This window comes from Tamandua tetradactyla, chromosome 9 (assembly GCF_023851605.1).
Source record: "Tamandua tetradactyla isolate mTamTet1 chromosome 9, mTamTet1.pri, whole genome shotgun sequence".
Lineage (NCBI taxonomy): Eukaryota > Metazoa > Chordata > Mammalia > Pilosa > Myrmecophagidae > Tamandua > Tamandua tetradactyla.
The window spans coordinates 3492562-3518732 of NC_135335.1; the positions used below are offsets into that span (position 1 = coordinate 3492562).

Genomic DNA, 26171 nt, shown 5'->3' on the forward strand with positions numbered 1-26171 from the left:
TCTAGATAGACGATCACGTTTCTGCAAATAGGCATAGTCTTTCTTCTTCCTTTCCAATTTGGATGCCTTTTATTTATTTTTCTTGCTTAATTGCATTGGTTTGAAATTCTGATACAATACTGAACAGCAGTGGTGAAATCAGCCATCCTCGCCTTGCTCCTGATCTTAAGGGGAAGGCTTTCAGTTTTTCACCAAGAATGAATTTAACTGTGGGATGTTCATAGATACTCTTTATCAGATTGAGGAAGTTTCCTCCTTTTCCTAGTTTCCTGAGTGTTTTTATTATGAAGGGGTGTTGAATTTTGTTAAATCATTTTTTTTCTGTGTCTGTGGAGAAGATCACATGGTGTTTGTCCTCAGTCTACTGATAGGGTATATTACATTAATTGACTTTGGGATGTTAAACCAACTTTGCAATTATGGGAGAAATTCCTCTTGTTCATGTTAGATGATCCTTTATATGTGTTGCTGGATTTAGTTTGCTAGTCCACAGGGTAATATTGGCCTCGTAAAATGAGTTGGGAAGTATTTCCTCCTCTTGTGTTTTGTTAAAGACTGTGAAGGATGGTTATTAATTCTTTAAATATTTGGTAGAATTTACCAGGGCTCACCTTTTTTTAATGGGCATTTAAAAAATTACCAGGTCAGTCTGAACTTGTTAGAGATGTAATAATATTTTCTATTCTTTAATCAGTTTTGATAGTTTTTATCTTTCTAGGAATTTTTGCATTTCATCAAAGCTGTCTGATGTGTTGGCATACACTTGTTCACCATGTTTCCTGAGAACCCTTCTTATTCCCTTAAGTTTGGTAGCAACGGCCCCTCTTTTATTCTTGGTTTTGATAACTTGAGTCTTTTTTTTCTCTTTTCTCAATCTGTCCTCTTTCTTTCACCCTCTGTCAGTCCAGCTAGAGGGTGGAGAATGTGGGTGATCTTTCAAGAATCAACTTTTGGTTTCGTTGATTTTTTTTCCAATTGTTTTTCTGTTCTCTATTAATTTCCACTCTAATGCTTATTATTTCCCATCTTCTACTTGTTTTAGATCTTCTTTTGATACAGGTCTACTTTGTTTGGTCTTTTTCCAGTGTCTTAAGTTGGAAGATTGGTTATTGATTTGAGATCTTTCTTTTTTAATATAGACATTTACAGCTATAAATTTCCCTCAGCCCTGTTTTAGGTCTAGCCCTAAGATTTGACACACGTATCTTCATTTTCATTTATCACAAAGTCTTCTTATTTTCAGTGCGAATTCTCCTCTGACCCATTGGTTGTTTAGGAGTGTTTTTTAATTTTCCACATTTTTGTGAATTTCCAAGATGTCTTTCTATTCTAACTTGATTCCATTGTAGTTAGAGAACACACTTTGTATGATTTCAATACTTTTTAATTTATTAAGACTTGTTTTATAGCCTAGCTATTGTGATTTGAAGCTGTCTGGACCCCCAGAAGAGCATATTCTTCAATTCAGTCCATTCCTGTGCATGTGAACTGCTGGAAGTAGGACTTTTGATGAGGCTGCTTCCCCTGAAGTGTGGCCCAACTCGTTCAGTCTGGGTCGGAATCCTATCAGTGGAGCCCTTTATAAACCGGATGGATAGAAAGAGGGAGAAAAGCCGTGGAAACAAGAAGCTGAAGTCAACAAAACCTGGAAGAGAAGGGAGAGGCTAGCAGATCCCTCCATGTGCCTTTTCATTGGCACAGGAGCAAAAGATCAGCGGGTTTTCGAGAAGAAAGCGTCACCTTGGTGATGCCTTGATTTGAACAATTCCTTGGACCCAAGACTGTCAGCTAATATATTGTATTTGTTTAAGACGAACCGTTTCATGATATTTGCTTTAAGCAGCCTAGGAAACTGGCAGACCGATACTCTATCCATGGGTACTTGAGAGAATATGTGCCCTGCTTCATTGTGTGATGTTCGGTGATGTCTGTTTGTCTGTTAGGCTGCTCTAGACTCTTAGAATGCGGCAGTGGGCCAGCCATCCAGCCCCATGTGCTGACGTTCCGACCAGGGGAGCAAACCATCAGTAATAAAGAGTGATGATAAAGTATTTACACAGTACAGGGGAAGGAGAGCTTGGCAAGGGAGGTTGGGAGTGAGGGCACGTTTGCAGTTTTAATAGGGTGGCAGGTGGGTCTCAGGGAGCAGTGGTGCTTCAGCAGGGCTTGAAGCCTGTGAAGGACATGGCGAATGCAGAAGTGATGGGAAGGCTCTTTTTAAACTCTAAGGCAAGACCGGTCCAAGACCCATCAAACCCTGGTTTTTGGGGGACTAAGCTACAGTTGTCCCCCCTGCTCACTCACCCTTGGCTGCTTTTCCCTGGGGAGAGACCCCATCTTTCTTCCTGGGTCTCGGGATAAATTAGGGGTAACCCTGTGGGTTGGACAAATTGTGGGGTGTGACCCCCACCTGCGCTCATGGTTTGTGTGCTCGGAACCTGGAACCTGGGGTGTCTCACCTGTGTTGTCTACCTGCTTTGCTGGGATCTGTTTATTGGGCCATTGGGACCCTGGTGGTCCTGCATGGGCAAGGGGGGAGTCCCGCTCCTTTCTTCCTCTCTGAAGGCTTATTTTAGTGGCATGTGGATTAATAACCCAAGAAAATCCACGTTAGCATATGCAGCTCTAGTTTATACATTTTGACCTCTGAATACCACATTAGGGAACGGATAACCCCAGGGGAGCCATTTTCCTCCTGCTGATATTTCGTCTCTTCAGGGTTTTGCACTTTCACACGATGCTGCAGTGAGCTTTTTCTTCAGAGCTAGTGCTTGTCTGGATAGACCCTTATAAGGGAAGTTGCTGGGTGTGTGGCCTGGGTGCACACTCTCGGCTTTCACAGGTGCTCCAGGGGGCTGGTATGGAGTTATAATCCCACACACACGGAGACAGAACTCATGTCCCCCATCCTCACCAACACTTTGTGTTGTTGTACTTGTGATTTTTGCCAGTTTGGTAGGTGTGAAAGGGTATCTCACTGCAGCTTGCATTTTCCCTGATTCACAGCAGCATCTTCCTGTTGGTTGACCACTTGATTCCCTTTTCTGAATTTGCCCATCTTTATGTTGGATCATGTATCTGCTTCTTATTGACTTGTGGAAGCTCTTTATATATTCTGGATACAGCTTTAACCTGGTCTGACTTATACTTTTGTTTTGCACTAGCTGCCTTCTGTGATGCATAAGTTTAATGTTTTCAGATGGTCAAATTAATCTTTGTTTTCCCAAGTCACCCCTACCCATTGTCTTGAGATACTTTCCTATATTCTCTTCTAATAATTGTCATGTTTTTGCTTTAAATTTTTCTTTTATCCATGTGGACTTTTTCGTGTGTCTAGTATAAGACAGGGGCCTAATTTATCTTCTCTGCACAGAGCAATTTGCCACAGTCCAGACAGCTGTCCTGCCCCCTCCATCGTGCACCAGCTCCCTGATTTATTTGGCATTGATTTGGGGGCTCTCTGTTTTCTCCCACTGATCTGTTGATCTGAGCTCTAAATCCATCATTTATCTTAGCTTTAACAGAAGCTTTGCTATCTGGATATCCCCTAAACTTCAATTAGCCATGTAGCAAATGACTCCACTTTATGGCAAAGATGAAGCAGGTGATATTTTGGGGCTCCCTTCTCCAGGCCCCGGGGGCTGACCTTGGGGAGCCTGTGGCTCAGGCCAGGCTGGGGCTCAGGGGGTGTTTGGGACCCCCCGAGGTGCCTGCATGTCGTCTGCATGGTGGCCAGCAGTCCTGCACTTCGTCACCTGGACACTCCTGGGTCTCAGCAGCCTCACCTTGGGGAGAGGTTATGATGGTCTCACAGGTAGCTATGAAACTTGAGTTAGAATTTATGGAGCTTCAAGATGTTGGACGGCACCCATGTATTGCCAGCTGCTACTGTTGTCAGGTTTGGCTTCATCTAACTTGGACGAGACCCACTCCCCGGGCACATGGCAAGTGTCAACCGCCTGTTGGGCGCAGCTGCCTCCCTGTGCCCCGCTGGAAGCTTGGATGCCCGCACAGGCCCTGGTGGCAGGACAGGGGGCCTAGGGACAGGGGGACTCCAGCCTCCACCTCTTCTCTGCAGAGTCTCTGGACGGGGCTATGGGTTCCCGCGGAGGCTTGGCTCGAGAGGAGGTCCTGGCGGCTGGGGCAGGCCGGGGGGCCCTTCCTCACCCCCGTGTGCAAGGACCAGGTTGCTGGGTGGCCCCTTCCGGCACCTGGGCTGGGAGCAGATGGTGTTGTTATTCCGTGTCGTCCCTCTTGGCTGTCAGATGGATTTTCTTGACAGGTGTGAAGCTTTGTTCATTTCAGATTTTATCCTGCCATCTCTTATTGGGCAGGGGGGATGGGAGGGGCCTGGGGAGGGGGCATGGAATAGTTATTTATGTGAGTAGTCCAATAAGGAGCCCTGCATATAAAGCCTGTGCTGTGGTGGAGGCTGGGCCTTTGCTGGGAGAAAACCCAGGTTAAAATCCTGGTTTGCCATCTGCTCCCTTAGCTGTGACCCTCAGTTTGCCGACCTGTACAATGGAGAGGATGAGACGCACCTAATAAGTAGGTATTAAATTAAGGACTGTAGCAGTGAGCTTTGCTGCGTAACAAACATCCCAAACCTTGGGGTAAAAGAACAGCTCTTTATTTTAACGCCAGATAGAAAATATTTTGGGCGTTCGGACCACACCACTTTGGTTCAACTCTCCCACTGCAGTGTGGAAAAAATACATAAATGAATGGGCCCAGCCATGTTCCAATAAAACTTTGTTTGCAAAAAAGAGGCAGTGGGTTGGATTTGGCTGACGGACTGGAGTTTGCCAGTCCCCTGATTTATTGAGCTTACAATTCTGCAAATTGACCATTTGAGGTGGACACAGCTAGATGTTTCTGTTCTCACCTGGGCTCTCCTGTGCCATGCCTGGGGTTGGCTGTAGTGGCAGAGCGACAGGGTGATGGGCTTCTTTCTCTCCTCATCCAGTGGTCAGCCTGGGCTCGTTCACTTGGTGGCTGCAGCATTCCCAAGCGAGAGAGAGCAAACTCCAGTCTGCAGGCCACACACTTGCTCCTGTCTCTTTGCTGTTGGCGTGGCTGTGTCCAGGTGGCCGACCAGGTCCAGAGCCGACGTGGGAGAGGACTCCCCCAGAGTGTGGATGGGGTACAGCTGCAACAGAGTGGAGCCCTTGCTGTCACAACCTAGCAGGAGCCTCAGCGTTTCTGCAGGCAGTGCCCACCCCAGCGAAGCCCCTCGGGCAGCTGCCCCTGCCCTCACCTTCCCTCCTGGAGTAGCTCCTGCTCGCATGGCCACAGAGCCGCCGGCTTGGGTCTCAGTGCCCAGTGGCTTGCCGTGCTCTGTGTTCTGTGGTTGGGCTTGCAGGCATAATTAATACGTTCATTTTGTTTCTGAATAGTCTTACATGGTAACTGTTACCAAGATCATGTTTGTGTGCACTGTGTCTCTCTCCTGTAACTGAGCTGGGGGTCGAGGAGAGTTGCGTGTGCTTATTAGACTTGGAGGAAGCCACCTGGAGTTGGACTTGCTCCCCTTCCCACAGTGGCCTTCCGGCACATTCCTGATTTCCTGGGGGAAGCTGAGCAGCTTGAAATAGGAGCCGAAGGTCTCGCTTTAGCCCCCCGTGGAGCCCTGAGCCTCGGTTTCCTCATCCAGAGAGTGGGCGAGTCAGATAAAGTCCCATTTCTGCAGCTCCGGCGCTCGGCCACAGCGTAGACCCTGCTGAAGAGGCGGTGTCTACAGAAGCGCGTAGGAGAACGTTTTCCTGTCCACACTTGGGCCACTCCCCACCGGGCGGTGTCGGGGTCCCCTGGGAGGTTGCTTTGGCCAACACTGAAGATTGAGGGTTGTTTCCCTTACTCCCTCATGCCTGTCCTACTTTCATCTTCGTTTTCCCTCTTCCTCCTGGAGTGGATCCCGTTCGGTCGTGAGCTGCTTAGAGTCAGAAGTTCTGCTCGCCTGGGCCCCCCACTCTACCCCATCTGGGCTGCTTTTCTGGAGGAGACTGCACTGACGGCTGTCCTCCATTTGTGGGGTCCTGGGGCTGGGCCTCGGAGCCCCAGAGCCCTCCCCTGCCTGCTCACTTAAACTGCCAGGCTCCGGGCAGGTGGCATCTGCCGTCCCTCATCACAGCAGAGAGCATGGAATTAGCTGGAACTCAGACTGCTGGTGAGCGGAATTGCAGGGTGCACCAGGACAGGGTCCCCAGCCCGGGTGGGGCGTCTGCTGGGGCTCACGGCCAGCGGCAGGTCACCCCAGCTCTCGCCCGCCCTCCTGACCTGCAGCCCAGGATACCGCCTGATCCCAGCACTATACCGAGCCGTTCCAGAGGGCCTTCCAGTGAGCATCTCAGTCTCCTCGGAGTGCTGAGCATTTCTAAAATATAGAGACGTCAGTCATCAGAGGCGAACGTCTTCAGGTGGTTCAATGAGTTCGTTATTCTCTGGTGAGGAGGAGGGTCCCTCTTCAGTGGATGCCGTTAAAGTGAACGCAAACCTCGTCACTTCTTTAAACAGTTTTTGGAGATATAATTCACACGCCCTGCAATTCATCCTGTAAAGTGTACAATTCAGTGCTCTTTTTTAAAACAAGAATATTCAAAGGGTGCAACCATCACCGCAATCTAATTTCAGAACACTTTTATCCCCTTTCAAACAAATCCTGTACCCACCAAGCCGTCACTCCCCTTTTCCTGTCCCCCAGCCCCTGGCAAAACCCAGGCTACTTTCCTTCTCTATGGATTTGCTCATTCTGGGCATTTCACACAAGTGGCATCATATGATAGGTGGTGCTTTGTGCCTGGCCTCTTTCACTGACCAGAGTGTTCATCCACGGGGTAGCACATATCAGTATGTCCTTCCTTTTTATGGCTGAGTACTATTCCTCTGTATGACTGGACCACATTTTGCGTGTCCGTTGATTTGTTGATAAGCATGTGCATCCCTTCCACCATTTGGTTGTCATGAGTTGCCGCTCTGAGCATTCGAGCGCAAGTTTGTGGGGGTGTATGTGTTTATTTTTCTCAGGTGGATCCCTAGCTGTGGAGTTGCCGGGCCAGGTGGTAGCTCTGTTTCAGTTTTTCGTTTGTGTTTTCCGCACAGTACTTTTGTTTGTAGATGCTCCTGCAGTGGTAAGCAGTAATAACAGAGAGGACCACATGCCTTCTCTCACTCCACCCAACCCCCAGTGCTGACATCTTATGGATCTTGTGCAGCGTCACGTAGGATGGCATCAAGCCTGGGGAGCGACGGTGACGCAGTCAGGACACAGGCACGGTCACCGCAGGGACCCGTTATGTGAGCACACCCCTCCTCCTCCTTCCCACCTCTGCCTTCACCCCAGCAACGGCTCATCTCCCCATTTCTGTAACCGTGTCACTGTGAGAATTTTATGGAAATGGGACTAGAGAGTGAGTAACCTTTTAGGACTGTTTTTTTTTTTTTTCTTTCCACCAGACTCTTGGGAGATTCCTCTGGGTTGTTGCATGTGTGGATAACCTGCTCCTTTTTACTGCTGAGTCATTTTTGTGGTGTGGCTAAACCACTGTTTGTGTGAGCATCTCCCTGTTGGAGGACATCTCAGCTGTTTCTAGTTTGGGGGTGTTACACATAAAGCTACTGTAAACAACCATGTGGGCTACTGGGTGTGAAGGTGACTCTTCCTTTCTCTGGAGGAGCTGCCTGGTATTGCTGGCTCTGGCTTATATGGTAACTGCCTGTTTAGTTTCTTAAGAAACCACTTAAATGTATTCCGGAGTGGCAGTGCCAGTTTACTTCCGACCATGATGCAGGCGAGTTTCCCTGCATCCTCACCAGCATTTGGTGTTGTCACTGTTTTGTATTTTAGCCCTTCTGATATGTGGTTAGTCACATCCCACTGTGGTTTTAATGCACATTTCCCTAATGGCTAATGATGTTGAATATCTTTTCAGTTCTGATCTGTACATCTTAAAAAAAAATGTCTTTTGGCCTTTTAACTGGATTCCTATTTTTACTGTTGAGTTATGAGAGTTCTTTATGTATTCTACCATTAGTCTTTTGTTGGATGTGGGGTATGCAAATATTTATTCCCAATCTTTTTATCCTCTCAACAAAGTCTTTCACAGAGCAAAAGTTTTTAATTTAATGATGTCTAGTATACCGAGTTTTCCTTTTATGGATCACACTTTTGGTATCAAGTCTAAGAACTGTTTGCCTAGTCTTCAGTTCCTAAAATTTTTTTCCTAAGTTTTTTTTTTCCTAAGAGTTTTATAGTTTTACATTTTAAATCTGTTGAGCTAATTTTGTGAAAGTTGTGAGACTTCAGTCGAAGTTATTACTTCGCTTATGGATGTCTCATTGCTTCTGCACCATTTGTTGAGTAGCCTTTCTTTCTTCCCTGGGTTCCTTTGACATCTGTTCTAGTTTGGTAGCTACCGGAATGCAGCACACCAGAAACTGATTGGCTTTTAATAAAAGGGGATTTATTTTGTTAGTTCTTCAGAGGAAAGGCAGCTAACTTTCCATGGAGGTTCTTTCTTACGTGGGAAGGCACAGGGTGGTCTCTGCTGGCCTTCTCTCCAGGCCTCTGAGTTCCAACAGTTTTTCCTGGGGTGATTCTTTTCTGCATCTCTGAAGGCCTGGGCTGAGCTGCGAGTGCTGAGATGAGGTATGCCGAGCTGCTTGGGCTGTGCTACGTTGAGTCTCATTTAAGCACCAGCCAATTAAAAATCATTTGTTGCAGCAGGCACACCTCCTAGTCGACTGCAGATGTCATCAACAACAGATGAAGGTCACATGCCATTGGCTCATGTCCACAGCAACAGAACTAGGCACCTTCACCTGGCCAAGTTGACACCTGAATCTTAACTACCACAATGTTCTAGTTTGCTAGCTGCTGGAGTGCAATATACCAGAAACAGGATGGCTTTTAACAAGGGGAATTTAATGAGTTGCTAGTTTACAGTTCTAAGGCCGAGAAAATGTCCCAGTTACAACAAGTCTATAGAAATGTCCAATCAAAGGCATCCAGGGAAAGATACCTTGGTTCAAGAAGGCCAATGAAGTTCAGGGTTTCTCTCTCATCTGGAAAGGCACATGGTGAACACGGTCAGGGCTCCTCTCTCAGCTGGAAGGGCACATGGCGAACACGGCGTCATCTGCTAGTTTCTTCTCCTGGCTTCCTGTTTCAAGAAGTTCCCCAGGAGGCATTTTCCTTCTTCATCTCCAGAGGTCACTGGCTGGTGAACTCTGCTTCTCGTGGCTGTGTCGTTCTCCTCTGCTCTCTCTGAATCTCCCTCTCCAAAATGTTTCCTCTTTTATAGGACTTCAGAAACTAATCAAGACCCACCCAAATGGGTGGAGACATGTCGTCCCCTAATCCAGTTTAACAACCACTCTTGACTAAATCACATCATCCAGGGAGATGATCTGATTACAGTTTCAAGCATACAGTATTGAATAGGGATTATTCTACCTTTATGAAATGGGATTTATATTAAAACATGGCTTTTTTTTTAGGGGGCATGCTTCCTTTCAAACCAGCACACACAACATCTTTGTCACAACTCAGTGGGGCGCTTTATGAGGGTCTTTTTCTGTGTTCTGTATTACGTCTCTGAGTGAGGAGTCTGTCCCTCCACCAATAAATACCGCACTGTCTTGATTACTATAGCTGTATCAAAGGACAGGAATTGGTACTAACTCCTCCTATTTTCTTCTTTTTCAAAACCGTTTTAGCTGCTCTAGATATTTTTGTTTTGTTTTGTTTTGCACTTATACACGCATTGTAGAATAACGTATATGTACAAAATTCTTGCTGGGGTTTTGGTAGGAATTGCACTGAACCTGTATATCAGTTTGGGGAGAATCAGCTTATTTGCCACGTGGACTTGAACAGTCTGAGGCTATGTATAGTCAGTCCATTTATTCCTTACTCCTTTCTTCTCTGATGACCTTCGCCAACTCTGTTGATTTCAGTGCACAAGTCTTGTGCATGTTTTGTTAGATTTGCACTTAAGTATTTTCTTTCTTGGGGAGCAGTTTTACGTGGTATTGTATATATTTTAATTTTGGTGTCTACATGTTCATTGCAAGTTTGTGGAAGTAAAATTTATTTTTATGTATTAATCTTGTATCCTGCAACCTTGCCGAGTTCACTTATTAGTTTTAGGAGTTCTTTGGTAGATTCCTTGGCATCTTCTATAATCATGTCATCCTCAAAAAGCGACGGTTTCATGCCATCCTTTCCAGTTTGTAGGCCGAATTATCCTTAATTAATTTCCTTTCCCTGCCTCATTGCACTTGCTGGAACTTCTAGCACTGTGTTCAAATGAGACCTGTGAAAATGGCCAACCTTGCCTTGCTCCTGATCTTAGAGGGGGGAAACATTCGGCCATTCACCATGAAGTATGATGTTGGCTAAAGATTTTTGTTAGACATTCTTTTTCCAGTTGAGAAAGTTCCTTCTTCCTGTTTTCAAGAGAGGTTTTATCATGAATGTCGTTGTTTTGTCGAGTCCTTTTTCTGCCTAGATGGATATGATCACGTGATTTTCTCCTTTAGCCTGCTGATAGAATTGATTAACAGTGAGTTTTGAATATTGCACAAGGCTTCCATCCCTGCAGTCAGCTCTGCTTGGCATTCTGTTTCTAATATTTCGTTAAGGATTTTTAAGCTGATATTCATGTGGGCTGTTGGTCTGTAGTTTTCCTTTGGGTTCTCCATTTGCCTTGTTTTGGTACCAGGGTAATATTTGCCCCATAAAATGAATTGAGAAGCATTGTCTCCTGTTCTGTTTTCCGGAAGCCTATCTGGAAGATTGTGGAGAATTGGCATTAATTCTTTAAATGTGTCATAGATGTCTCCAGTGGAAGCATTTGGATCTGGAGATTTCTTTTTTGAGAGATTTTAAATTGCAAATTTAATTTTCTTAATGGTTATAGGACTAGTCAAGGTGTCTATTTTATATTCTGTGAGTTGTGGTAGTTTGCGTTTTTGAGCCATTATTCTGACTACATGGACAAGTCTGTACGTGTAGAATTGTTTGTATAGATGCTTATTATACTTTTGATGCCTGCAGAGTCTGTCATAATATTCCTTGGTTCCTTCATGATATTTGTAATTTGTGCCTTTTCTCTTCTTTGTCAGTCTTAGAATTTTGTCAATTTTATTGATCTTTTCAAGGGGCCAACTCATTGTTTCATTGATTTCTCTCTACTGTTTTTCTCTTTTCAATGTCATTGATTTCTGCTCTTATGTTTATTTCCTCCCTTTTGCTAGCTTTGCATTTATTTTGCTCTTCTTTTCCTAACTTCTTGAGGTGGCTGCTTAGACTTTGCTTTGAGACTTATCTTTTCTAATGTATGCATTTTACACTGTTTCCCTCTTAGTCATGCTTTTGCTGTCTCCCCTAATTTTGATTTTTAAAATTTTATTCAATCCTATTCATTTTTTTTATTTCCCTTGAAACCTCTTCTTTAAGCTGTAAATTATTTAGAAGTTTATTTTATAAGTGTTTGAAGACTTTCCTGATTCCCTTCTGTTATTGATTTCTCATTGGATTCCATGTGATCAGAGAACACACTCTTTATTCTTTCACCTCTGGGTATTTGTTGAGGTTTGTTTTCTGGCTCTGGATTTGGTCTATCTTGGAGTATTTGTTGTGGCCACTTGAGAAGAACATACATCGTGCTGTTGGGTGGACTGTTCTGAATGTATCACCTCGAGACTGCTGGTTGTCCTTGTTTTTTTGGGGGGTGCACGGTCCGGGACTCGAACCCGGGTCCCCGCCTGCACGGTGAGCAGTCCACCACTGAACCGCCGGGCGCCCAAGTCTGTGCGTTGTTGGTGCTGCAGGGTTGTGTGTCCTGCTGGTGTTTTCTCTGATCGTGCTCTCAGTGGGTGAGAGGGCAGTGTGAAGATTCCAACCCTTCTCGTCGATTTGTCCGTTTCTCTTCTCAGTTCCGTCAGTCTGGCTTCACGTATTTTGTTCGCCGTCTTCTGACGCCCGCAGTTAGGTCGCTGGATCGTCTGGGTGGGTTGCTCCTTTTATCATGTAATGTCCCTCTCTTGTCTCTGGAAATTTTCTGTGCTCTGAAGTCTGCTTTATCTGCTATTATTACTTTATCTGATAGTATCATCCCTGCTTTCCTTTGATTCATGTTTGTGTAAGGTGTCTTTTCCCATCCCTTTCCTTTCAGCGCCTTGTCGTTTCCTGGAGACCTCGTGTCACTCCCCACCCTCCCACCTGGTGGGGGTGGAATCGTGATTTTCCACGGGGCTTCCAGGTTGGGGAAGGGGGGACTCCTTGATTCCACAGGGCAGGGACGGGGTGTCCAGCTCCCCGCGGTGCTGACGCCCATTGTTGTTGGGTGTTGGTGGACGTCCCGACTCACCCTGCCCCCGGGGTACCCCATCATGGCCCGCTTCCCGGAGTGCCACAGGCGTGGAAGGATGGCTTCCCCCTTTGCCTCGTTGGACCCCACCCTCGGGGCGGGTGGGACACCCCATTGCAGTCTCGGGGGGTGGCCGTCGGGGCTCTGCACTGGTCTTTGTTTCTGCCCTGACTGGGCAAGGGACCAGCTTCTCCATCGTGTTTGTCGAGTGGGTTATTATCTGCTGAAGGCTGCCAGAGCTGCCAGAATGCAGCACACGGGAGATGGATTGGCTTCTAATAAAAGGGAATTTATTTAGTTGAAAACATATAGCTTTTCAGAGGAAAAGCAGCTAGCTTTCCCCCGAGGTTCTCTCTGACCCGTGAAGGCACAGGGCAGTGTCCACGGGCTTCTCTCCCAGCCTCTGAGGTCAGACAGCTTTCTCCGGGACGGTTGCTTTCTGCAGCCGCAGATGTTGAGGCTGAGCCGCCCGATGTGCTGAGCTGCTTGGGCTGTGCTACCTTCAGCTCCCTTCTGACGTCTCTCTTCTAAGCCTCCAGTCAAGTAAGTTAAACACATTGCAGAAGGCGTCTCCCTTAGCCGACTGCAGATGTGATCAGCCATAGATGAGTTTCACGTGCTCATCATTCAGGTCTGCAGAACAGGGCCCCATCACCTGGCCCAGGTGACACCTGACCCTAACTCCCACGTTATCTAAGAGCCTTGCTTCGTTAGGCGTCCTCGGACTTGAGCGAGGAGATTGGTGCTGGCTAACTTTCCGTCTGCTCTGGTTGGCACTTCTGGGTTCTCTCGGGCCAGGTGCTGCGGCAGGAGGAAGCCCCAAGAGCTCACTGCCAGCCGCTGCTCTGTCCCCTCCGTGCTCAACATCTCTCTTGTGTGTCTGTGCGTGTCACAGGCAGGGTCCAGGGTTTGTCGTTGGTCTTAGTGGCAGGGATAAGGAAAGGCTCAGGGTCCGCCTGGAGCTTTAGCATTCCACCTCTCAGCTGCCTGCCTCTCACCATGCCGTGTCTCCTGTCTTTGCAGTTCTGGAAACCTCCCCGGTGTCCCAGCCTCGGCTACCTGGAGCACAGACGGCACCTGCCCTAGGGAGCCTTGTGCGGGGCTCGGTCTGCCGCCACCTCTGGTGAGTTTCCATGCGTTCCCCCTCTCCGGGTCACCTGCAGGGCAGTGGTCAGTGCCATGGCTTGTCTGCTCTCCTCCCATTGTACCCGTGGCCAGGGGACAGCCAGGTCCTTGTGGCTGGACCCCGCGTGCTTGGTCGGTGTGGGGAGAGTGTGGCGGGCTTGTCCTCGGTGCTGGGGGGACCGGGCTGCCTCTTGGCGCCCCGCAAGAGTGACCGTGAGGGGATTCCAAGGCCCTGGCTTTGCCCCCATACTCCCAGGCGTCCCACTCGCCAGGTCGGGGGCGGTTCAGAGGCTCGGCCTGGGGTTCATCTGGGTGTTGGGGGTGGCAAGGAGGGGGGACGCCATGGCCTGTGTGTTCGCCAGCACAGAGACTGCCCTGAGCCCCCTGCCTGTGTGTCCCCTAACCCCCCTTCATTTGCACACTTGTGTGTCGTCGGTATTTCACATGCAACACGTGCTTAAGGTCCTCACACGCCGAGTGGGGCCTTAACGTCGATTTTTGCACGACCGACCCTGTGAAGAAAATGAAGTGGTGGTTGTTCTCAGGGGTGGGCCCGGCTCCCAGGTGCTGTGTCCCTTGCTTGAGGTCACATGGACGCCATGAGGCTGAAACCAGCCCCGGCTGACCCCCGCAAGGCTTGTTTTAGTGGCAGCCCTAACTTCCGGCGTGGCCTGGTGCGCGGGGGACCATAAAATGCTCAGTGTGCAATCCAGAAGCCACTCTGCAGAGTTTCCCACACTTTTTCCCATCTTTGTCCACCTAAGAAGGCTTTTTAGACATTTCCCTCCAATTTTTACTAGCCCAGAGATACTGTATCTGCTTGTGTACTGGATGTACGTCTGTACTTCGTATATTAAAAGAGTAAGATGCGTTTCACCCTTGGAGGATAGGCACAGCAGGCAAGAGGAGTGTCCAGTTTAGGCCCCCTGCCCCCCCATCCTGGCCATAGTCGACTCTGGAGTTGGGGGGACCTCTGAACTGTTTTTCCTGCCTCCACGTCCTCTAGTCCTTTAGGAAATCAAGTCCAGATCCTATCGTTCCCCTTGTTAAACCCTTCCGTGCACCCACCTGTGTCCCTCCAAAGGCTCTGAGCTTCTTCTCCAGCCTCTTTCTTCCCTCGCCTAGCAGGGGCTCCGTGCAGGGCCCTGTCCCCGCAGCCCCACCGTCTCATCTGCAGGGCTTTGCAGATACCGTTCCCTTGTCTGCAGCCACTTAGCTTTGGACCCTGGCATGACACATGGCGCCTGGCATTCTTGACATTTAGTGGAGAGGCACCAAATGGATGTGTCCGAGAGTGTGTGATTCTAGTGGAGGATGGGGTCCACCTTTGTTTCAGAGGCAGGAGCAGGCTCAGAGAGAGTGAGATTTGTCCACGTTTACTAGGAGAGGAGTGAGCGACAGGTCCCGGTGCCCGGTTGAACCGTGGGAAGCTGTCAATATTCAGCTGCCTCTGCTTGGGACGTGGACTTGCCCAAAAACAGCTGGTGGCTGGAGGCAGCGCTTGAGCCCGGGATGCCATTTGCATTTCTGCATTTGGAAGGGCGCTGGATGTAGTTGGTTCCCAGTCAAATGGTGCTTCCCCGAGCTCCCATTTTGCACCAAACCCCTCTGACCTCCTCTGGGTATCTCCACGGAAAGGGGCCCCTTGAGGTAAGACACGCAGCTCTGAGCGTTTGTTTGTTACCATTGTGGGGTCAGTGCTGAAAAGTTGCTCTGCCATCCCATTACTCTCGAAGTCTTTGATGAAAGCTGGCCTCAAGCCTGTTCGCAGGGAAATGTTTTAGCTGCTGAATGGTTGGGGCACATGATCTCAGGATATCAATTCCTGGGAAGCTGATCACTGCTGTTACAGTAGAAGAAGAAAGGGAAAAGGCTGGGTTCTTGGCAGCTCATGAGAATAGGTAGTGAATGTGTTTTCATTGCAGTTAACTAGATAGGGCTCATTCAGCCCTGACGGTTGGCAGGTCTCCTGGAAAGGAGTAACGTGCTGCTTCTTGAGAAGACCAGGCTCCAGAGGAGATTCCAAGGGCCTTGAGCTGGAGGAAGGGAGGTGGGTGGGTCTGCATCTCTTGGGCCTTGATCCTCTGTGAGCCGAGGGTAGTGTTGGGTCCTGGAATGGAGGGAGAGCCGGAGGCAAAATGATGGACCAGGCCGTTGCTTACCTGGAACTCTCGCCTTCCTCTCAGTGGCTCCCCTGCACCCTGGGGTCGACCAGTTCTCCCTATGGGATCTCAAATGGGCACCTACACCATGGCGGCCCTCCTGGCATTCCCAGGTCCCCCGTGGCCTCACACCTTCCCTGTGACATGGTTGCAGTATTGTTTGACATTTGAAACACTTATCACTTCCCAGCCTATGTGCGTTTCAGACATCAGACCTTTGATAGCAATCACGTCCTACTGCCAATAAGAAAAAAATGGGGAATTGCTTTTGAGTAGTAATTTATTTAGCAGCCAGAATGGTGTGTGATGAGTGGCAGAAGGGGTCCACTTTGGAGTTATGTAATTAATTAAAAACGTTGCGAATTCTCGTTAATGACTCAAACATCCGGTGGCGTGGATTCCAGAATTTGATCTTCCTGTGATTCTTTTCCACTTACGGCTGCAAACACACAGCCCTGGGGACTGAGCTGGTGGTGTGAGAGGAGTCATGTCCACGTGGTATTACTGGGTGATGAATGCGATGCTAATTGGAAGTTGAAAGACTTATATGAAGTCTCTGTCTTCCGTGATGACCTTCAAGTAGGCTGGTTTATTCTAGTTTATTCCAGGCGACCAAGCAGAGGTCTGAGTCAAAGGTTGGCAAACTATGGCTTCTGGGCCAAACCTGCCCATCGCCTGTTTTTGTTAGTAGTGTTACTGGCACACACCACACCCATTTGTCCAGGCCGTAGTGGCAGAGTTGAGTAGCTGCGAGAGCCTGAGTGGGCCTCAAAGCCTCAAAGATTTCCTGTTGGAAGCTTTACCAAAAATGTGTGCCAGCCTCTGTTCTAATGATCTCAGAACTTTGCAGTGAGGGTTAAGTGCCCGTCACCTGCCCACACGTCGAGCCAGGAGGCCTTTCTCTGCTCTGATTCTGACAGATGGACATTCTCCTCCTGGTCTTCCCTGCAGGCATGATGGAGCCTGTGCTGCATGATGCTGTCTCTGTAATGTCTGCCTGGGATGCTGGCTGCAGGGACACAAAGGTGCCATCTTTATTCGGTGCCCTGCAGGGAAGGCTGCCACTGGGGGCTCCTTCCTTCTCGCAGGCACAGGAGAGAGGAGTCTTTGGCCACCCAGTGATGTGGCCAGAACGAGGTTCATGGTGTGATAACTCAGGCAGTATCTGCACCACTGAGCTGGTTTGGGATTTATTCTCAATCAGTTATGTCCATTGCTCTGGCCACACCTACCCTGGGGTTCGAACCTGGTTCGGGTTCTGGGGGGTTGGGAAGATGGAAAGCCCAGGACCCCTGTGCTGGGCAGCGTTGGTGTTTGGTGAGGAGGCAGCAGGTAAAGGCTCCTGCGACGTGCGCTAGCTCATCTCTGTTCACCAGAAGTCCAGTTTTATTTATTTAAATAAAAGCTTTATCACAGTATAATTCACAGACCATACAATTCACCTGTTTAAATTCAGTGTTTTTTAGCATATTCCCCAAGTTGTGCAACCATTGCCACACTCAACGTGAGAACATTTCGTCACCCCCTTTGGAATAAACCCTGTACCCATTAGCAGTCACTTCAGCCCCCGTCCCACCTCCCGCCCTGGTTAGCCGCCCAGCTACTCTCTGACTCTGTGAATTTACCTGCTGTGGACATTTTGCACAAACGGAATCGCATGGTGTGTGGTCTCTTGTGTCTGGCTTCTTTCACTCTGCGTTGTGTTTCCAAGCGTCATCCATTTGATGACTTGGGCCTTTCCATCTTATGACTGTATAATACTCCTCTGTATAGATACACCACGTTGTGTTCATTCATTCTTTCACTGACGACCTTTGGGTTGTTTCCCTTTCTTGGTGACTGAGAAGAAGGCTCCCTCAGCCATTCCCGTACCAGCCTCTGCGTGGACATCTGTTTTCATCTCTTGGGGGTTTGACCTGGGAGTAGAATGGTTGGGTCGCGTGTGGCAGAGCGAATCAGGTGCCCCAATTTAGACGTGTTCTTAATATCAACCCACATTCCTGTGGGCGTGAACCCATTGTAGAGAGGGTCTCTTGAAGATGTATTTTAAATTGAGGTGTGGCCTGACTGAATGAAGTTGGGCCTTAATCCAGATTACTGGAGAATCTTTATAAGAGATTAATCCAGATTACTGGATTAATGTTTATAAGAGAAGAGGTTCAGACATGGTCTGAGAGAGGTGTGAGGAGGAGACAGGGTCTGGAAGTCAATGGAACCCAGAAAAGAAATGAGAGGACATCGCCATATAATGCAAGGCAGGGGTACAAATCCAGGAACCCTAAATCTCGCCAGTAGCCAGCACCAGAGTTACAGACTTTGGGAAGAAAGCATCATCTTGCTGGCGCTCGACTTGGACTCCTCCAAGCTTCAAAACCATAAGCCAATAAATTCCCATCCTTTAAGCCAGCCCATTGTGTGGTGTCTATCACAGTAGCTCAAGAAAACTGATAAACGTGGTAACTCTGTGTTCAGCATTTTGAGGAACAGCCAGCCAGCTTGCTGGTCAAAGTGTCTGCACCATTTTACATTTCTACAGCATTCTGTATGAAGGTTCCTGTTTCTTTACATCTTCACCAATACTTCTTTCCCGTGTTTTTTATTATGCCTATCTTCCTTTGTGTGAAGTAGTTTCGCATTGTGGTTTTGATGGATTCAGTTTTGAGTATCACAAAGCTGCAGGATGCAATATACCAATAATGGAGTGGCTTTTAACAAGGGTATTTAATAGTTATAAGTTTACAGTTCTAAGGCCATGAAAATGTTCAAGTTAAGGCACCAACGAGACGTTACCTGCACTCAAGAAAGGCTGTTGCTGTCTGGAACACCTTTGTCAGCTGGGAAGTCATGTGGCTGGCATCTGCTGGTCGTTATGCTTGGTTCCTTTGTTCCCCAGCTTCTGATGCCAGTGGTTTCTTTAAGCATCTGTGGGCCCTCACTTAGCTCCTCTGGGAAACAACTCTGGTTCTGGCTTATTTAGCATCTTGTGGAAAGGCACATGGCGACGTCAGCTGGGCTCTGTCCGTGTCTGGGCATCTGCTCTCTGTCAGCACCCTGAGCATCTCCATACATTTGTTTCTGTCAGCCCTGAAGCAGCTGTTCTCCAAGTGTCTGCACCTGAGGTTTCTCCAGTAGTCCTTTTAAAGGACTCCAGTAAACTAATCAAGAACTGCCTTGAATGGGTCCAGTCACATCTCCATCTAATCAGAAGACTACATCCACAGTTGGACATGTCACATTTCTGCGGAGATAATCCAATCCAAGGTTTCCACCCAGCAATACTGAATCAGGATTAGAATAAATTGCTGCCCTCACAAGATTGGAATAGGATTGAAACATGGCTTTTCTGAGGGTACATAATGATTTCAAACCATCACACCAATGTAATTTTGGGTGCTTTGGGGTCTAACTTGCCTCCTTGCTTCTCAAGAACTGACAGTCCAGCTGGGAAAAATTGGGAAGTGTTGCATGCAACTTCTGCTGACTAGTCATATTTCGAGAGGTTTGAGTTTGGCAGTGGCCGAGCCAAGGCGTGTGTAGGGAAATGGGGTTGGCTGGACATCAGAGGGGTATCAGAGAGAGCCAAAAGAGTGGACCTGCCCTGTGAGTGTGGACACGTGCCCTCGGCTGCCTGGGACTCCTCTGCACTGTTCAGCGATGATGACACTGCTTTACGTGTTCCCTACATGCCAGGAAAAGTGGTGCCTCCTGGGGCCGTCTTTCCTTGTGTTTAGCAGTTCCGGAGAAAGGCCTGGCTGGCTCTCGGCTCACTACCTCAAGGGCTGTAGTCTCAGCTTCCTTCGTGTCTCTAGGTGCCTGACCTAAGCCATTGGTTCAGCCAGGGGCTGTCTAATTATTCTTTAGAATCTGCTAAAGACTGCCCGCTCCCCAACACAAGGACAGGAGGTAAGGGGAACCCTCCTGGAAAGCTCCGGAAGCACAGCTGGCAAGAACTGGGGCAACTCAGGGTCACTTGTCTCTGAGCTTCATTAGATGCTCCTGGGTGCTGGGGCTTGGAGACCGTGCGTCTTAATTAGGACGTCTTGGTGATGCCTGCACTTGAGGGAGTGTTGAGCTGCATCATCTTGGGGGATTTTGGTCCCTTCCATCTGGGGAGCTCTCTGCTGGGGTCGAGGAGCCCCTGCTTTCAGCCATTTGGAAGGCGGTCAATGGGGCACTTGCTGTCAACATGGAAACCATCGACTCTTTAGTGAATGTGTTTATTTGAAAAGCTGTTCCCGTGTCTTGATGGTAGGTGGCAAGCTCACAAAAACCAGAAAGAGAAGATCACACATTTTGTTTGAAGATGAACAGATGGGCTGCTCAGGTGCAGTGGTTGTTTTTTCTTCCACATCGAATCAGATTCCAAGTGTGGGCAGCATCAGAGCAGAGGATTAGTTATATTTCAGATCTGCTATTTAGGTCTAATGCCCCCAAATGGTACATTTGATGATTAGGGAAAAAAAATCCATGGCAGAGAGTCAGTACTTTCCTCTGCTTGTGTTAGTCTTTCCCTCTCCTTTTTCTTTTAATTAGAGAAATTGTAGGTTTAGAAAAAAGTCATGCAGAAAGCGCAGGTTCCAACCCCCTCCCCACACTGTTTTCTCTATTTACACTTTGCATTAGCATAATTCGTCTTTTATAATTGATGAAAGTACATTATTATAATTACACTTTTAAGTGTAGTCCATAGTTTACATTATGATTCTCTGCTTCTATTGTACAGTTCTATGTTTACTTTTAAATTTGTATTCTGGTAAAACATGTACAACTTAAAATTGCCCATTTTAACCATTTTCAAATATAAAATTCAGGGCTGTTAATTATAGTCATAATGTTGTAATACCACCACTATCCGTTACCAAAACTTTTCCATCATCCCAAGTAGAAATTCTACTAATTAAGCATTAATTCCCCATTCCCTGCCCACACCACGGCCCCTGGTAGCCTCTATTTTATTTTCTGACTTTATGAGTTAGCATATTCTAATTATTTCACATAAGTTATAACATAGCGTATTTGTCCTTTAGTGCCTGGTTTATTTCACTCAACATGATGTCTTCAAGGGTAATCCACGTTGCCACATGTATTTGAACTTCACTCATTTTTTACCGCTAAATAATGCTTCATCTCATGCCTATAACCGCATTTTGTTTATCCAGTCGTCTTTTGATGGATACTTGGGCTGCTTCCACATTTTGGCAGTTGTGAATACTGCAGCTGTGAACATTGATATGTACATATCAGTTCGAGTCCAGTTCTATTGGGCATATACCTGGAAGTGGGATTGCTGGGTCCTATGGTAGTTTTTTCACTTACCTTCCTGAGAAACTGCAAAACTGTCTTCCACAGCTGCTGTACCATGTTACATTCCAACAGCAATGAATGAGCATTTGTATTTTTCCATATCCTTTCCAGCACATTCTATTCTTTTTAATAGTATCCTTGGTTCTAGTGGGTCTGAAATGGTATCTCATGGTTTTCATTTGCATTTCCCTAATGGCTGATAATATTGAGCATCTGTTCATGTGTTTATTGGCCATTTGTATACTTCTATGGAGATAAGTCTATTCAAGTCTTTTGCCTACTTTTTAATAGCTTTTTTGTCTTTTGTTGTTGAGATGTAGGATTCCTTTAATGTTTTTGGCATTAAACCCTTATCACATATCTGATTTCCAAACACTCTCTCCCATTTTGTAGGTTGTCTTTTTTTACTTTCATGATAAAGTCCTTTGATGCACAAAAATTTTTAATTTTGATGTAGTCTTATTTATCAATTTTTTTTCTTTTGTTCCTAGTGCTTTTGGTTTAAAGTCTAAAAGATCATTGCTTAACAAAGGTCCCAAAGTTGTTTCCCTGTACTTTATTCTAGGAGTTTCATAGTCGTGGTTCTTATATTTAGGTCTCTGAAATATTTTGAGTTAATTTTTGTATATGGTGTGAGGTAAGGCCCACGTTTGGTTCTCTTACATGTGGATATCCAGTTCTCCCTGCGCCTGCTGAAGGAAATGTTCATTCCTAGTGGAGTGGACTTGGCGCTCTTATCAAATGTCAACTAGCCATAAACATGAGTGTCTAGTTTTGAACTCTCAGTTCAATTCCATTGTTCTGTATGAACCCATGAGGGGTTTACGAATTCCAGAATGGGCACATGGAAGGAAGGAACCAGCGTGAGTGTGAGGATGTGTGTGACGGGTGCACACTCTGTTGGGAAGAAAGGCTACGTGGCTGTCAGTTTCAAGGGGGAACTGTAATGGGTTTAATTTTGTCCCCCCAAAGTACGTGTTCAAGTCCTAACCGCTGGTCTCAAGAATGTGAACTCAGCTGTAAATAGGGTCTTGAAGATGTAATTTGTTAAGGTGAGACACACAGAAAGGGATGGGCCCTGGTCCTCTGTGACTGTGGTCCTTATTGGGAGAGGAAATCTGGACGCATCGATAGACAGGAGGGGAGGGATGGCCCCGTGATGGAAGAGATTGAATGATGATGTTCTCACAAGCCAAGGAACGCGTGCATCACCCGCAACTCCTCAGAAGCCAGGGGAGAGGTGGAGACAGATTCTTTCCATTAGGGGCAGCGAGGCCCTGCTTGCACCTTGATTTCAGACGTCTGACCTCCATAACCGGGAGAGGATAAGATTTCTGTTCTTTAAGCCAGTGCGTCTGTGGACCTTGGTGACAGCAGAACCCAGCGAAGGTCAAGCTCACAGGTAATGCCTGTGACAGGAGAGCCTGGTACCACCTGCGCTTGGCTGCTCCCTCTGCACCGAGGCACCGCTCCCTTTCCAGGGTCGTTTCAGAACAAATCAGGGTGCTCTGTCAGCCTCTTGCATCCGTAGGGCATTTGTGCCTGTGTTGGTTTGAAAGGATTTGTGTACCCTAGAAAAGCCATGATTTAACCCTAATCCAGTGTTGTGGGAGCAGTGGTTTCTTTTAATCCCTTTTCGATAATGTGGTTTGGAATAGCTTGATTAGATTATCTCCATGGAGATGTGGCTCGCCCAATTGTGGGTATTAACTTTTTAAAAATTTTTATTTATTTATGTATTTTGGCATGGGCAGTTTCTGGGAATTGAACCCAGGTCTCAATAGCAAGTTCTCTGCTGTTGAGACACCATTGCTGGCCCTTTTTTTTTTTGGTATTAACTTTAGATTAAATGGGGATGTGACTCTACCCATTCCAGGTGGGACTTGATTAGTTTACTGAAATCCTTTAAAAGGCGAAGCATTTTGAAGAGAGACACGTAGTCTATCAGCCAGAGACCTTTGGAGATGAAGAAGGAAAACACCCCTGGGGGAGCTTCATGAAGCAAGAGGCCTGGAGAGAAAGCTAGCAGATGTCGCCGTGTTCACCACGTGCCTTTCCAGTTGAGAGAGAAACCCTGAACATCATTGGCCTTTCTTGAGTGAAGGTGACCTCTTGTTGGTGCCTTCATTTGGACATTTACAAACTTGCTTTAATTTGGGCATTCTCATGGCCACAGAACTGTGAAGTTGCAACTTCATAGATTCTCTTTTTTGAAAAACCATTCTGCTTCTGGTATGTTGCATTCTGGCAGCTAGCAAGCTAGAACATGCCCGTCTGGGTGTTCTTGGGGCAGAGGGAGGCGGATGTGTGCCAGCTGCCCTGCAGGCGGCTCCCTGAAAATCGCAAGGGTGATTCCTGATTAGAAACATCCACTGTGGCCCCTGTCTGTACCTTATCATGTTCTTGCTGACGGTTTGTGAAGACATTTCCCGTGCCATGGAAATGCGTGGGTTTGGCCGTCCACTGCCAGGCTCAGCCTCTGTGTGCCGGCCACTTGCCGACCAGCTGCCCCCGTGGTAGGAGGATATAAGTCAGGAGCAGGAGGGCGAGCTCCGTAAGGCAAAGTGTAGTTCATTGAGAGGTCTGAGCTTTGCCTGGGTGCAGTTCCCCCCGGCATGGAGGTTAGTGTCCTTTCTCTTACGTGCCGTTATCTCCATTTCATATTGCTTTCTTTTTTTTAACTTTTTTTTTTTTGTATAGTATAACATACATACAAAGCAAAGAAAGAAAAAAGCAATAGTTTTCAAGCATTCTTCCACAAGAAGTTACAGGATAGATCCCAGAGTTTGTCGTGGGCTACCATACCATCATCTCAGATTTTTCCTTCCAGCTGCTCCGGAATGTAGGAGGCTAGAAGGAATAAATATTATTTTATCACCCCGTTGACTTTTTTCTTTCTTTTTTGTAAAAAATAACATATATACAAAAAACAATAAATTGCAAAGCATAGCACCACAATTAGTTGTAGTACAGATTTCAGTGTTTGGTATGGGTAACGATTTCACAATTTTAGGTTTTACTTCTAGCTACTCTAAGACACTAGAGACTAAAAGCAATATCAGTATGATAATTCAGCATTCATATTCATTTATTAAAGTCTGTGTTCTCTGTATAACTCCACCATCACCTTTGATCTTTCCGTCCCTCTCTCTAGGGGTATTTGGGCTATGCCCATTCTAACTTTTTCATGTTGGAAGGGGCTGTTAATAATAATAAGAAGGGGTAGGAAGATGGAACTAGCTGATGTTCTGGAGAGACTGGGCCCTCTAGGTTTCAGGATTTATCTGGTTCAGAGACCCATCTGGAGGTTGTAGGTTTCTGGAAAGTTTCCCTAGTGCCTGGAACCCTTGTGGAATCTTATATATTGCCTTAGGTGTTTTTTAGGATTGGCTGGAATGGTCCTGATTGGGGTTTGGCAGGTACATATTGTCTTTTTTTTTTTTTTTGCATGGGCAGGGGCCAGGAATCAAACCCAGGTCTCTGGCATGGCAGGTGAGAACTCTGCCTGCTGAGCCACCATGGCCCGCCCACATAATTGCTTTTTAAAATGCTTTTAGCTGGAAAATTAAAACGATTGGGGCACTGGACATACCTTTGTTTATTTTTCTGACCTCTGACACACACTGTGTGTGTGTGTGTGTGTGTGTGTGTATAGCAGGTGCTATGCGCTCAGGTTATTTCAGATTATTCGATTTATTGTTATAGATGGCAGTTTATGTAGCAGGTGCTATGCGCTCAGGTTATTTCAGATTATTCGATTTATTGTTATAGATGCAGTTTATCAAGCAAGTGTGTCTGTGGTGAGTGCTACTATCTCATTATCGTGGTTAAGCCTCATACCTCCCCTTCACTGTGGGTGGCATCGCATCCACTGGACAGATGAGGAAACTGAGGTCCGGAGAGCTTACATGGCCTCCTGGAGGTCCAGCCTTGGGAGGAGCAGACTCGGGAGCTACCCCAGCTTCTTATCCCGAAGACGGTCCTTGGGCCCTGTCACCTGGCCGGCTCTCCCGGGAGCATCTTCAGGGCGGGACTGTTCCAGCCGCATCTGCGGTGCGCGCGGCCCTGCGCGGTGGCGGGGTGACGCTTGAGCGCAGCCTCGGGTCCCGGCGTGCGGGGTGCCCTCAGCCTCCACCTTGCCCTGCCCTGCTGCTCTCCTCCTGGGGCATTCTCCCGCTGCCTCCGTCGCCCTTTTCCCTTTCTCTGCCCTCTTCCTGCACGCCTTCCCGGGTCCCCCGCCCGCCTGTCCCCTGAGGCCCTGTCCGCCTGCCCAGGCGCCCATGGGTGTCAGCGCTGTGCCTTTCAACCGTTCCTTTCCGTGGCTGAGATGAGCCATCCCTGTACATCTCCCCGGCTTTGGTTTTGGGCTCTGTAAGTCCTTCCTGGGTTTTCTGGGGAATCTTCAGAAGGCAGAACCCTGGCTTAGGCTAAGGACTCCAGTGCTGGGGTTTAAAAAAAAAGGGGGGGGAATTTATCAAAGTCCAGTAGGCAGGCCACGCAGGTAGACGGAAGTGGTCTCGGAGTTGTTCCTTCTTCGTCCCTCCCTGGGGGTGAGGCAAGGCTAACCCTGATGCTGGGGTGTCCTGCCCCTCCCATCAGCCGGAGACCTTCAGGTTTGGGAAATGAGGAATAGAGGATGTGAGGAAGGGAGTGGCTTCTGGCATCTACCCCAGTCTCTTGGATTCATTTGTTTTAACATCTTTTTTATTGTGAAATATATATGCAAGAAACCATACATTTCCAAGAACATTTTCACAGGTAGTTATAGAACAGTTTTAAAGTTCGGTATGGGTGACAGTCCCACAATTTTTCATTTCTTCTTTCAGCTGCTCCCGTGCACCGGAGACCAACAGAAATATCAGTTTAATGATTCAGCAGCCACACTCATTTGTAAACTCTACATTCTCTGTATAACTCCATCATCACCTTTGATCTTTCTGTCCCACTCTTTAAGGGTATTTGGGCTATGCCTATTCTAACTTTTTGATGTCGGAAAGGCCTGTTGATAATATAGCACAGGAGAATGGAGCCAGTTGATGTTGTGGAGAGACTGGCCTCGCTGGGTTTCAAGAGGTCCTCTCCAGGGACCCATCTGGAGGTTGTAGGTTTCTGGAAAGTTACGCTAGAGCATGGAACCTTTGTAGGCTCTTATATATTGCCCTAGGTGTTCTTTGGGATTAGGAATGGTTTTGGTTGGGGTTTGGAAAGT

General features: G+C 47.3%; 1 protein-coding gene across 4 annotated transcripts in view; it reads left to right on the forward strand.

Moving 5' to 3' along the window:
• Window positions 1-26171, forward strand: part of SHANK2 (SH3 and multiple ankyrin repeat domains 2) — a 630917-nt gene that overhangs the window by 12167 nt on the left and 592579 nt on the right. For all 4 annotated transcript variants that reach the window (XM_077115405.1, XM_077115406.1, XM_077115407.1 and 1 more), the window contains exon 2: window positions 13395-13494. The gene's annotated coding sequence lies outside the window, so the exon portion shown is untranslated. The remainder of the gene's footprint in view (window positions 1-13394; window positions 13495-26171) is intronic.